Source organism: Ursus americanus, chromosome 7, assembly GCF_024610735.1.
Source record: "Ursus americanus isolate L20-20 chromosome 7, mUrsAme1.1.p, whole genome shotgun sequence".
NCBI lineage: Eukaryota > Metazoa > Chordata > Mammalia > Carnivora > Ursidae > Ursus > Ursus americanus.
The window spans coordinates 67527250-67541128 of record NC_142133.1 but is presented as its reverse complement, the minus strand read 5'-3'; the positions used below and the strand labels follow the sequence as shown (position 1 = coordinate 67541128).

Here is a 13879-nt window from a genome sequence, read left to right as displayed (position 1 = left end):
TATTTTTGGCAGGGATACAAATTAGAACCAGCCAAAGGAAGATACAGATGGAGCTAAGTGTGGGTGAGTTCCAAATGCAAAGCTTCCATCATCCTCAGGACGCATTACCCTCCCAGCCTTGAAATGTGACAATACCTAAAGAGTATTGTCAACCAGAGAAGTTCCTCGGAGCTTCGGTGTCCAGAATTTTTACTGGCTCTTCATTGCACTGGTATGATTGATTGAATTATTGCCCACGTGGTAGAACTCAATCTCTCCCTTCCGTGGAAGTCAGGCTGGTATCATGTGGCCCGAATCCCCAGCCTTCTAATCCCATGGTTGTGCCGTGGCCAGCCCCCACCTTGAATCATCTTCTTTGCGTAGACTACCATGGGTCCTCTTGTTAGTGTAACTCTCAAGTGTGGTTCCAAGGGCCCACCATGAACCACAAAGACCCCCCTGCCATTTGGAAAATTCCAAGGGTATAGAGGTAACCTCCTAGAGCTAGACAAAGGCCAGACCTCTCCTTTAGGCTAAATTCTTTACTACACAGTGGTTCTGAGGATTCAATGAATACACACATGTAAAACTCTTAGAATAGTGCCTGGCACAGGGTAAGGGCTCAATAACTGTTCGTTGCTACTGGTCCTATTCCCATTGTCAGTAATCCTTGTCCCTTTTTGTTTTCAGGCCTTGACTTCTGAGAGCTATGCTGTTGTTTTAAATTTTACTTTCATGTATCCCACAGCCTTTGCTTTCCTGGTTTCCGTCTCTTTAGTCTTGCATAAGGAAGAAATTGCTAGAGTGAGAGAGGGAAGCCAAGAGTCGGAAGAAAGATATAGCCTCTCTCCCTCCCTGCAACGATCCCTTGCCTCTTCCATTCTAAGCCAGCAGCCTCTTTACCTTCTTAACTTCTCTCTTTCCTTCATTCCTAATTTGGAAGATCTGGCAACACAGGTCCCAAATTCCTGCCTAACAACAACACACTGATACTGGATCCCCACTTTAAACAAGCTCGCTCCTATTCTTGACTGTCCTCACAAACCCCACGCATCTGCTTTGCCGACCTGTTTAGACCCTACAGGATCTGATTTTGCAACCACAGCTCCAGAGACCATTACCAATGGCCTCCCAATCTCTACCCAATAAACAGAACACAGGAAACATTATTAACAAATTCAGCGAAATTTTCTTACTAATGAATTCTCTTACTAAAACTCAGATGGGCTAAGTTATACACAGAGAGCAAAGTTTTAATGACATAAAGTCATGTCAATTTTTTTGAATAATCTGATCTCACCCCTTGCCATTGCATCTGAGGAATGGCATTTCCATTTTTTGACTTACGCTGACTAACAAAATGCATTCATAAAAAAAAAAAAAAAAAGAATGAAGGTCCTTGGATAGAAATCCCGTGTGACAAAAACCAGATGCATAAGATTTACCTGAAGCTCTAGTTCACTTATCAAAAAAAAAACTTTTTCCCCCCAAGGGGCTAGAACTTCTGGTACACAGTTAAAGTTTGAATTAAAAAAACAGGGGCGCCTGGGTGGCTCGGTTGTTAAGCATCTGCCTTCGGCTCAGGGTGTGATCCCGGAGTCCTGGGATCGAGCCCCACATCAGGCTCCTCTGCTGGGAGCCTGCTTCTTCCTCTCCCACTCCCCCTGCCTGTGTTCCCTCTCTCGCTGGCTGTCTCTATCTCTCTGTCAAATAAATAAATAAAATCTTTTTTTAAAAATGAATTAAAAAAACAGAATTCTGGAAAAAATTATTCCAAGTTAAAATAAAAAATAACTGTTTGGGGATGTTAAACAGTGTTTTCAAGGGCTCTTAAGTGACGTTAGAGATCAACCAGCCCAATTCCTTCCTTTTAAATGTAAGGCAACTATCCAAGAATAAACGAAGCTCCGTGCTGTGTTTTATGTTTGAAGCTGTCAGAACCTCTTAAAAGTTAACCAGTTTAGGGGGAGACACAGCAGAAGATCTGCTTCTTCAAATACTGGAAATCACACCATGGATTTCCTATTGTTTCAGGAGTAACTCTTCCTTGGAAATATTTCAAGGAGTTCATGTTAAGTTCAATCATATTTAAAGTGATGTAATTTATTATAATTTATTAGTCACTGAATATCCATGTGCTCCCATATATTTCCCAGTTCCCTTGCAGTTAGATGGGTCTATGTGATGAGTTATGACAAGCGAGCTGTGAGTGGAAGTGACATGTGTCACTTCTGGGACAAAGAATAAAGAGAAGAGCACTTTTTTAGTTCTTGATGCTTCTCTCTTTTCCTGCCGCCACAACAGCAGAGGCTAAACCTGGAGACGGTGTAACCACAAGGTGGAACAGCCTGGATGTCAGGCGTGCCTGGAAGGGAGGTGTCGGGAAGAGCCCCAGCACAGGCAGCCAACTTTGCGTGAGTGAAATGTAAACTTCCATGGGTTACACCAGTGGAAGCTGGGGATTAGTTATTTCTGCAGCATAACCTAGTCTCAACCAGTTAACACATCAACAATACCATCTTATATTAGCCATGGTTTAAACTTTCCACAATTATCCAAAATGTAATTTATAAATCTTTGACATATATACAGATCTGAAAGCTCCATCTCTGTGTGAGTAAAACATCTCTTATCAAAAATATTTGACAAAAAGGGGATTCTTATTTTTTCATAGATCATTTCATGATCAAGAAGAAAGCCCAATAGAAAAATATGTCACCTGTGACTCATATAAAACAGGATCAAATATAATCTTATTTAAGACCTGGATTAAATCTGGATAATTAGGTAACCAAAATTTTTTGGGGTTTAGCTTATAAGGTTGTCAATTAGCTATGTTTATCAGCACGGACTAAGCCATTTTGGAGAAGAGCACAAAAGTTCTTTCAGGCCTCAGTGACATATATATATTTTTTAATTCCCTTGAACATTTTCCTTAAATTTCCGTAAAGAATTTGAGGGCGTGTGCTAATTTTAATTTGTTTCCACAAAATTGAGAGTCAAATGTTAGGTAAAGCACATAACAAATTAATGGAGAGGGCAATACCAAACCCCCAACTTTCATTGTCTCCACTATGTCTGTGCTTCCTCGAAAAGTCACAGGATGGTAAGTAGGAAATGAAAAGTTAAGGTTAGTCTTCCACTTCCAGAAATGATAAGTCATTTAGAAAAATCCTCCCATTGAAGACAACTAAAATGCTGAACAAAATATAAAATCACCTTTCTAGAAATAGCAAAGTGACAAATAGTGAGGAATTACCAGGTTAAGTTCCTGGAGAAGATGAACATCCATAAAGACAAGCATGGTATTCGTGCCATTTTGTCCTGAGGACGTGTGGTGATCCAGAGCAGGGGGCTGAGAGGTTTAACGGTCCAGTCAGGGCTGGGGAGACAAAAGTGGAGCCTGGGGCCTGCCACGGGTAAATGCCCTGCACCCTGAGTTGAGACTGACAGACACTGGAAATAAGAGTGAATTGGAAGTCAACCAGCCTTGCATGGACTGCAGTCTGTCTTCGAGTCATCTGGGTGGCCTGGAAAATCTCAAGCCTGAAATGAGATTAGGGTAATAATGGAATGTTGGTACCTTCAAGTGCCTGGTAGAAGCAATAAAAATTTTCTTTGGATGGGGCATCTGCGTGGCACAGTCAGTGAGCATCTGAGTCTTGGTTTCAGCTCAGGTCGTGATCTCAGGGTTGTGAGATCAAGCCCTGCATGAAGCTCCCCCCTCAGCGCAGTCTGCTTGAGATTCTCTCTCTCCCTCCCTCTGCCCCTCCTGCTCATGCTCTCTCTCTAAAATGAAATAAATCTTAAAAAAAATTCTCTTTGGAGAAAGAGAACATCATAGTAGGCCTCAAATTATTTTTAGAAATAATTAAAAATGCAGTCATCGAGACATAGGAAAAAATAACCAGGTATACAAGATGATAAAACACTATGAACACGAAAAATAAACCAGACTGCAGAAATAGACCCTCAGGGATTCCAAATATAGACTGTAAAGCAATTATGCTTACCAAGTTCAAGTAGATACAAGTGAAGTATGAATATTTTAGCAGAAAACTATAACGTATAAGAAAATGACATAGACTTGAAAAAGAACCAAAGAGAAACTCAAACAGTGAAAAAAAATAGAATAACCTAAATTAAACCAGTGGATGCATTTAAGAACAAATTAGACAGAATTAAGAAAGAATTCTGACAAAGACGGATCAGATGAAACCTTTCAGAATGAAGCACAAAGAGAAAAAAGAATGGAAAAATAAAAAGAGAATGCAATGAACATTCAGTTGGAGAACTTAAAAAAAGAAGTAAAAGAGAGTGGGACAGAAGCGACATTTAATGAGATGATAGCTGAAATTTTTCAGCTCTAGCCATCAACCCACAGAAGCCCAATAAATTGCAAGGAGCTTCGTAGAAAGCAAGTCAGCACGGACACAGCATAGGGAAGCGAAGAAAACCGAAGGCAATGAGAAACTAAGAGCAGCCAGAGGTAAAAGGATAGTTCACCTTCAAAGAAGCAATGGTGAGACTGACTGCTGAATTCTCAGCAGCTGTTATTAAAGCCAAAAGATTAAGGAATGATATCTTTAATGTGCTGAAGTAAACAGCTACCAATCTAGAATTATACACCAGGTGAAATCACTAAAATACGTGCGAAAATAGCCTCAACTTGGTAATTAAATCTTTTCCCCACTGGCACCTGCTGCGGATACAAGTCTGTGTGTACAGCTTTTCTCTTTCTCACTGTTCTCCTCTGTAACCTCTAAACTGTGTGCTCATAACTCTGCAAGGAGCCAGGATAGAGGCGAGCATCGGGCTGGGGCGAAGGCAAGGTGAGGAGTCGCAAAGTTTATTTCACTGTTTTTGTAAGACGGCTTCCCAGGCTGAAGAGCTCGTCAATGTCTGAGGCTGGCTCGCTCATGGGCAATTTCTAGAATTCTTTATGAATCTCCACTGGGTTGTCCATACTTTTCTTACTGATTTGTAAGAGTTCTTTATACATTTTAGATGCCAGTCTCTTCCTTCCTCCCTTCCTCCCTCCTCCTTCCTTTCCTTCTTTCCTTTCTTGTCTGTTTTCAATAATGTGTGGTAACAATATGATTCCCCATTCTGTGGCTTACCTTTCCACTCTCTTAATGGTGTCTTTTGATAAATAGAAGTTATTAATTTTAACATAGCTCAATTTATCATTCTTCTCCTTATGGTTAATTTTCTTTCCTTTTTGAGAAGAAGTTCCCCTTGGTCACTTTTTAATAGCACACGCCAAGCCTTTTTCCTCAGTAGTTTAAAATCCAAATTTAACTGTGTAATCCTTCACAGGACTTGGTATTCTAACTAACGGCCATCCTCTATCTCTTCCCTTCTTACAAAACCAGAAGAGATGGGAGAAGGATTAGGGGAAATGTATACTCTAAAAACACAGGATGTTTGGACAAAGGCACACCATATTTGACTCCCTGAATCTTGGACTAGCTCTTGGATGCGTGTAATTTTGTAAAAGTTTCCCCAGATGATTCAGTTATATCTTGATAAGAACTACAAAGGAAAAAAAAATTTAAAGTGTCTGGAATGTCATGGAAGGAAGGAGAGAATTTCAAGTAGGGGCTGGGAAACAGCCTCAGATACAGCCGGTGATCCAGACGGTATGAAGATTAAGAAGGGGACAGACTTCCAGCTCTAAGATGAGTAAGTTCTGGGGATCTGATGGATGGCATAATGACTATAATTAACAGGACAACAATACATTCCTGCAGGTGAAGAGAGTAGATCTTAAATGTTCTCACCCCCCCACATGTGAGGGGTTGGAGGTGTTAACCCGTATTGTGGTAATCATTTTGCATTATTTACATGTATCAAATCATCACACTGTACCTTAAACTTCTATATGTTATATGTCAATAAAATCTCAGTAGAGCTGGGGAAAAAATCATGCAAGGTATATGTGAAAACCAAGAGAGAGATGGGCAACAAGGAACAAGGACGCCAATAACAGCAAGGAACTCCACCAGATGCTAATATTGCAGGCATATATGCAAGAATGAGAATTCTAAAAATGAATGTTGAGGCGCCTGGGTGGCACAGCGGTTAAGCGTCTGCCTTCGGCTCAGGGCGTGATCCCGGCATTATGGGATCGAGCCCCACATCAGGCTCTTCAGCTATGAGCCCGCTTCTTCCTCTCCCACTCCCCCTGCTTGTGTTCCCTCTGTCGCTGGCTGTCTCTATCTCTGTCGAATAAATAAATAAAAAATCTTTAAAAAAAATTAAAATAAAAATGAATGTTGATTCTTTGTAACATTTGCATAAATAAACCAATTATCTAGCTTTTTAAAGATTAAGAAAAATGTTGGATTTGGCTGAAATCTTCAGTCATTAGTAAAAGAACTTTTAGTCCAGAGGCGGGGTAGAGAGTATGGGCTACTTAACCTTCAGGGTGAGGAGGAGGCAGTCAGAAAGCAGAAAGAGAAAAAAAGGGGGGGGGTATTTATCAGATATTCATGGGGAGAAGAGGGTAATAAAAACTGTTTCAGAGTCACACAAAAAAGGGTGTATTTCAGTTTTAAGATTTGAGATGGAAGAACAGACAATCCTTGAATCTCAGAGTTGAGAGGAACCTCGAAGATTATTTTATCTAATTCCATCTGACACTTAAATTTCCTTTACAAAGTCCTGTCGTTCTGTTTATTCTTCAGCTCCTCTGCGGGTGCGGTCTGCCATCTGTCACCGCCCTCAGGAGCGGCCTGTTGTGTCTTCGCTCTGGCTTTGAGTGAAGGCTCTTCCTTGTCATGAGCTCAGAACTTCTCTCTGCAAATTGTACTGACTGCCGTATTTGAAACAGGAGGACAGGTGTCCTCTGTGAGGGAATGTCCTCTTACCAATACATGTCTTTAGTGACTTTCGTTCCAAAGGAAATGGTAGGGGGGTAAAAAAGAAGTCTGGCTTGAATTATTTTGCAGGGAGGGGGAAACGCCAGATCAAATTTAAACAAATAGGACAGGTTAAGAAATAGTTCTGCAAGAACGACTGTTTGAAAGTCAGTCCTTTGTTTTGGCCTTTGTTAGGCAAATATATAACCTCCAAATTTAGCTGGGTGGTATTTAGTCTGGCAATCACAAGTCAGAAATTTCAGGGGGTTCTGTATCATTTACGAATGACGTTGGCCGAAAGCAACAGAATATCCAGCTAAAAGTGCTCAAACCACATGATGCATAATGTGCCATTTAAGAAAACGCGTGGAAGCAGGTGGTGACTGGGGTGTTCAGCGGCTGGACTTCCGGGCGCAAGTTGGCTGTTCTCTTGGCCTTCCCCTTCCGGCCAGCAGGTGGTGCAGCTGCTCTAAGTACTACGCCCTCAGCTTGCAGAGTCCTGAGCAGATAGGGAGGAGACCAGAGCAAACAGGGTTTCTCTTTCTCTTCTGTTAAGTCTCCCTGAGCAGGAAGAAACATTGAGGCTCCTAGCAGACGTCTTGGGCCAGAACTTGACCGCATGCCCCTCACTGGACGGACAAAAGGGAAATGAGAATGGCACGCTTTACTTAGACCTTGAAGCTGGGCACATCACTGCCCAATTGAAATAGGGCTTTTGTTTTATTTATGTACTTATTTTGTTTTATTATTTTTTTAAGCCAAAAAGAAGTGGGGAATAGCTGTTGGGTAGGCTACCAATAGCCCCTGCAGAGGAGCTCAGGAGAAATTATACACGCTAAATCCACCGGGCCCTGTGCCAAGGGCAGGACAATGCCTCCACAGAAACTAGTAAAATGTTTTTCTTCCTCTGATAATTATTAATTCTCTGCAGTGACTTAGAAAAATTCTCGGACTAAATTTCTGGCTATTAAATGCTTGATGAGTATAGAAACTGACTGTAAAACTGTTTTTATTTTTTTTTTATTTTTTTATTTTTTAAAGATTTTATTTATTTATTCGACAGAGATAGAGACAGCCAGCGAGAGAGGGAACACAAGCAGGGGGAGTGGGAGAGGAAGAAGCAGGCTCATAGCGGAGGAGCCTGACGTGGGGCTCGATCCCATAACGCCGGGATCACGCCCTGAGCCGAAGGCAGACGCTTAACCGCTGTGCCACCCAGGCGCCCCTGTAAAACTGTTTTTAAAAGTCACCCTGCTTCTAACCCAAACTTCTTACTCTAGAGCTTATCTTCCGACTACATGAGTTGTACGAATCACCTCTGATTTACATATGATAGAAGAACCTTACATGGTAAAGAATAAATCATTTTCAAATTAGACATTCCATCTAGAACTGACAGCAGCTGATTCCCAGCACTGTCTTTTATTTCTGACATGCTTTTAGATGAGAGTAATCTTATATTTGCAGTAATTCTCAGGATAAAATTTTCTTCTCAAAGCTTATTTTATGAAGGGTTTTTTTTTTTTTTTAGTTTTGAAGAATAAAGCAATTATTCTTTCTTTTTGAAATTGCCACATCAAGTCCAGAAACAGTCATTATTCTTTCTTTTTGAAATTGCCTATCAAGTCCAGACACTTTGACTCTTTAATTTAAAATATTAATATCAAATGATAGACATAAACATCTATTTTCCATCCTCTTTCTTTGAGTGTCCCTTTCTTGTTCTTGGTAGATTCTCATTCCTATTGGATTTCCATTGCACACTAATTATCTCAGGCCACAGCTGCTTACTGACAGCTGTTCTCTTCACTGCCCACCATGTGGCCACCCTTCTGCTGGTAACCATACTCTAGCTCCCATCTGTGGAAACCCCTGCCTCCCCGGTGTGGCTGTCCCTGCTGGGGCTTCACCCTGGCTCAGACACAGAGCTTGCAACCTCCTTCAGTCCAAATGTTGCATTCCCCTGGCCAGGCTGACTGACTCATGGAAGCCTCGCTCAGAATTGGTGAGAATACTTCTGCTGGGACTTCTGGGAGAGAGAGATTCTTTCTCTGTCCTGCCAGATTTTTATCTTTAAAGTGAGGCCCAGAGTTGCTGTAGCCATCTTGATATCTTGAGTGGGAACCAGTCTCAGAATGGAGCTGAGAGAGAGAGAGGGAGACAGACAGAAAGGCTCCCTGGTGATACGTTCCAGCCTTCAAACCAAGATAGCAGCATAGCACCAATTCCTATCCATGGACTGTTCAGTTACATAATCTAGTAAGTTCCTATTTTGTTGAAGCCAATGTTTGGATCAGATTTTTCTCTTTTCTCTCTTTTCTCTTGCTTGCTGCCCAAAGAGTTCTAACTGATACATAGGTTCAGAATCTCTTATGACCAAGAAAACATCTCAGTATTCAGATACTGAATGTGTGGTAAAAATTGATATGGGGGGGCACCTGGGTGGCTCAGTTAAGCATCAGACTCTTGGTTTCGGCTCAGGTTGTGATCTCAGGGTTGTGATGTCCAGCCCCACTATGGGCTCCACGCTCAGTGGGGAGTCTGCTTCTCTCCTTCTTCCTCTCCCTGTGCCCCTGGTCCCCTGCTCTCTCTCTAAAATAAATAAAACAAATCTTTAAAAAAAATTAATATGGAAAATACTTCATAGGGAATAAGTGCATTTATAACTTATTATGTCCAATATTTGTACTGTCTTTTCTTCAGACAGCAATGTTCCCCTGTCATGTAATTTAAGGAGCTTAAATTAGTATTCTTGATATGATATACTTAATGAACTCTAATAATTATTATGGTAATGTGCTCTGGGGACAGCTTCCTCAAGTCTGAGCATGTACACTTGTTTCCTTTTTGAATCTAAATTATTTCCCATTATGGGGATAAAATAATCTTGAAGATATTTAGAAATATTGATAAATTATCAGTACACATAAAAGTGGCGGTCTCACACAGCAAGGCCTGGATTTCTCTGGCTCTTTGTTTTGCTCAAGCAGAGCTGTTCTGGGAAACAGGCACAGCAGGCTGACCCACCAGTGTGACCATGGTGTCTTGGCTGAGAGACATTTGTGCCTGGAGATGGAGGTCACTGTGAAGAAACCGTTCACTTCAGAAAGTCTTCATTCTTAAGTCAATGCCTCTAGCCTTCCCCGCGGTGACCTGTGTGCTCTCCACTCCTAGTGTCTACATCCTTGTCAAAGGGTGAGAAATGGTTTGTCGTTGGCAAGGTGATTCCAAGATAAGGGGCCAGCCAGTTCGTTTACCTGGAACATTCCCTGGAAACAGACCCAGTTCATTTTCCTGTGCAAACAAAACAATAAGGCAGATTCCGTTGCGGTTTGTTTTGTTTTGTTTTGTTTTGTTTTGTTTTGTTTTGTTTTGTTTTGTTTTTTATGGTGGTAAAAGGCACATTGGTTGTGCTAAAAGAAGGTTGTCTTCATAGTGAGCCCCTCTGTCATGTATCATGCAGCTATATTGGTCACGCTATACCAGGAATGCTTACGGTTTGTGTTTATAGGTAATTCTTTCACATGGCTCAAAATATTTGTGAACGTTTTCTTTCCTACTCCCTTTTCTCCCCATGCCCAGTTCTCCTCCCCAGAGGCCATCCATCTGATGTTTTCTTCTCTGGGCGATGTTATGCACATTTAAACAAATGCATGTAAATATCATCTTTCCCCTTTTACCTCAACAATGGTATATGTCCCACTCTGCAAAGGCACAGAGTTCTTTTTTCACTTAGGATTTTTTTTTTAAAGATTTTATTTATTTATCAGAGAGAGAGAGAACACAAGCAGGGGGAGCAGCAGGCAGAAGGAGAAGCAGGCTCCCCACTGAACAAGGAGCCAAATGCAAGACTCAGTCCCAGAACCCTGAGGTTATGACCTGAGCTGAAGACAGACACTTAACTGACTGAGCCACCCAGGCATCCCTTCACTTAGGATATCTTGGCTCTACTTCCATTTCCGTACACAAGGAGCCTCCTCATTCTTTTTCATAGCCTGTTAGAATTCCATAATTTCATAATACCGCGATTTCACGAGTGTCCTATTGGTGACATTTACATCCCCCCTCCCCCAATCTTTGGCTCTTACAGACAGTGCTACAGTGAAAAACCTCACCTATACATCAGTCAGCCCATGAACGATTGTATCTTTGAAACAAATTTCTAGAAGTGAAGTGTTTCGGTTGAGGGCAAGTGTCTTTGTATTTTTTCTTATTTTAGAGGTTTTGTTATACCTGAAAAAGTAATACATATACATGGTAAAACAGACAGAATAAAACCAAGCAATATGAAGGTACATACAGTGAAAAATGAGTCTCCCCCACCCCACCCTTTGGCTTCCACTCCCTCCCCAGAGGTAGCCACTGCTCGTGTATACACTTTTAGAGATTATAGGCATACACAAACCTATATCTGTGAATAAGTATATGTCACTTGTCTTTGCTTGAAAGGAATATATAAGGGATGCGCACCATTCTGCACCTTGCTTTTTTCACTTCATGTATTTTAGAATTTATTGCTGGTATCGGTCAATCTCATTCTCTTTAAAGGCCATGTAGGATTTCTTGTGAGGAGACTGACATTGACTTTTTTCATTAAAAAATTAAGGTATAATTTATATACAGCACAGTTTTTACCATTTCGAGTGTACAGTTCTGCAAGTCTTGACTCATGCTGTCCTTTGTAATTTTGGTAGATATTCCCGTACGGCTCTCCTGAGAAGGTTGTATAGGTACGTGTACCTGCTTTCTACAACCTTGCCGACTCAGATGTGTCGTCAAACTTTTTGATCTTTACCAATCTGTAGGTGAAAATGGTACTGCATTATCATTTAAAATTTAGTTTCCCTCACGATGATGAAGCTAGGAATATTTTCTTTTTCTTTTATTTACTTTTTTGGAAGATTTTATTTTTTTAAGCAATCTCTACACCCAACATAGGGCTTGAACTCACAACCCCAAAATCAAGAATCGCATGCTCTACCAACGGAGCCAGCCAGGTGCCCCAGCATCTTTTTCATTTGTGTAAGATATATTTAGAGTCCTCTCCTGGGAACTATCTATACTTTATTTTTTGGCCCCTTTTTCTCTTGTGGGTTGGTCATCTTCTTCATATTAAGGAAGGACTCTTGACATATTAGGAAATTAGCCTTTGTCTGGTATATAAACTGAAAGTTGGGAAACTTGATGTTCATAGAAACATGAAATAAGGACTGCATTCCCTACACAACAAATACTTAAATCTCTTTCAACCATTGGGAGAATACTGCATGTACAAAGTTCCCCTTCAGGAGAACTAAACTTCCAAAATGAGGTCTGGCTTAGAAGATTGTCATGCTTATCTAACTCTTGGTTTCGGCTCAGGTCGTGATCTCAGTCTGAAGACTGAGTCCTGAGTCTGCTTTCCTTCGCCCTCTCCTTCTGCCCCTCCCCCCATCATGTACTCTCTCTATCTCTCTCTGAAATAAATAAATCTAAAAAAAATTGCACATGTCTATGCAATTGACTGTACAGTCTTTGAATAACCTATCAGAATTAAAAGTTTATGTTTTATGTTCTGTAATATAGCTGACCTGGGTCTCTCTGATTAATACACGTGAATATCCACCAGTTCATTTCAGGCACATGCAAAGATGAAAAGTCTCTTCTGGGTGCTTCCTGCCATCGCCTTCTGAGATGATTGCATCACGCTGAAATGAAGAATCAGTTCACCGTTGTGGGGCTCTAGCTCCAAAGCTCACACGTGATGTGCAGTACAGATATCTATGTCTCAGGATGCAATGGAGAAGAGTTGAGACACAAGAAAATTAGAAACTAGTATTTACATGACGTGGAGAAATGGAATGTTTGTTGGCCCCCAGTACCGCAGAAGACAGCTCGTGAACTACAAGTGGTGGGGGCACAAGCACTTTACTTGATTTGTTTGGATAAACAAGTGTGTAGAATGTTTAAGAAAGAAACTCTAGGAGGAGAGTGGTGGCAATAGGCAGGAGTGACTCAGTGCCCCGTCTTACATGTGCAGTAATGGCCGTAAGGTATAATTAACTCGTCCATTATGAGCTTCAGCCAAGTGAGCAGCACTGACTGGCTTGGATCTTAATTTGTGGATCGGGATGAAACTTCTCACATACTCTGTCATTATATAGGACTTTCTTCAAGTGTGGATAATTGAAACAAGTCACACATGTTTGGAGCCTTTTTATTCTTTATTCTTTTTTTTTTTTTTCGAAGATAGAACTGTATTCCTTCATCTTTTAAAAAGTTGCCAGTTATGAAGGAGATCCGCCACGACGTGAATGCTGTAGCCACGTGATGAACTGCACTAGAACATTCTAAGGTGACTGATAATCATCTACGTGTTTTCACACCAGGTGGGACATCAGCGTGAACGGAACTCTGCCACGGTGTTTTCCCACAGCCTCTGAAGGACCAAGCACAAGAATCTTCCAGTCATGTAGCAGATCAAGCCGAGGAGCAAATGAGGCAGCCAAACTGTAGACCGCGACTCAGAGCAGCCACAGATTGGCTGGGGCTCACATACCAGGAGCCCATATGCACAGAATGGGGTGGATGGGAGAGTATACGGCCCTTTTCCATCGCCATGTGTCCACGTTTTCCTTTGCTTTTCATGGAATGCATCCCAATATAACAATAAATCAATGTGTGGAGCCTTTTTATTCCTTCTCTTGATGTCTGCACATACCTTGATCAATGCCTCCGTTTGATGTATATTAATAGACCTTTCTAATGATTTATGATGTGGCGCCTGGATGGCTCAGTCCGTTAAGCGTCTGCCTTTGGCTCGCGTCATGATCTCAGGGTCCTGGGATCGAGTGCTGCGTCTGGCTCCCTGCTCAGTGGGGAGCCTGCTTCTCCCTCTCCCTCTGCCTCCTCGCCCCTGTGCATGCTCATGCTCTGTCTCTCTCTCTCTCAAATAAATAAATAAATAAAATCTTAAAAAAATAATCATTCATGATAAGATCTAATTATTCTTAATTAGAATGAAAAATGATGAAAGATTCGCACACTTTTACTCTTGT

The 13879-nt window shown here is 41.3% G+C and overlaps 1 long non-coding RNA gene across 3 annotated transcripts in view; it reads left to right on the top strand.

Annotated features, from left to right (window-relative positions):
• Window positions 1–13514, top strand: part of LOC123799958 (uncharacterized) — a 53831-nt gene extending 40317 nt beyond the window's left edge. For all 3 annotated transcript variants that reach the window (XR_006781770.2, XR_015725330.1, XR_015725329.1), the window contains exons 3-5: window positions 13–63; window positions 2284–2393; window positions 12451–13514. This is a non-coding gene — a long non-coding RNA (uncharacterized LOC123799958). The remainder of the gene's footprint in view (window positions 1–12; window positions 64–2283; window positions 2394–12450) is intronic.
• The last annotated feature ends 365 nt before the right edge of the window (window positions 13515–13879 follow it).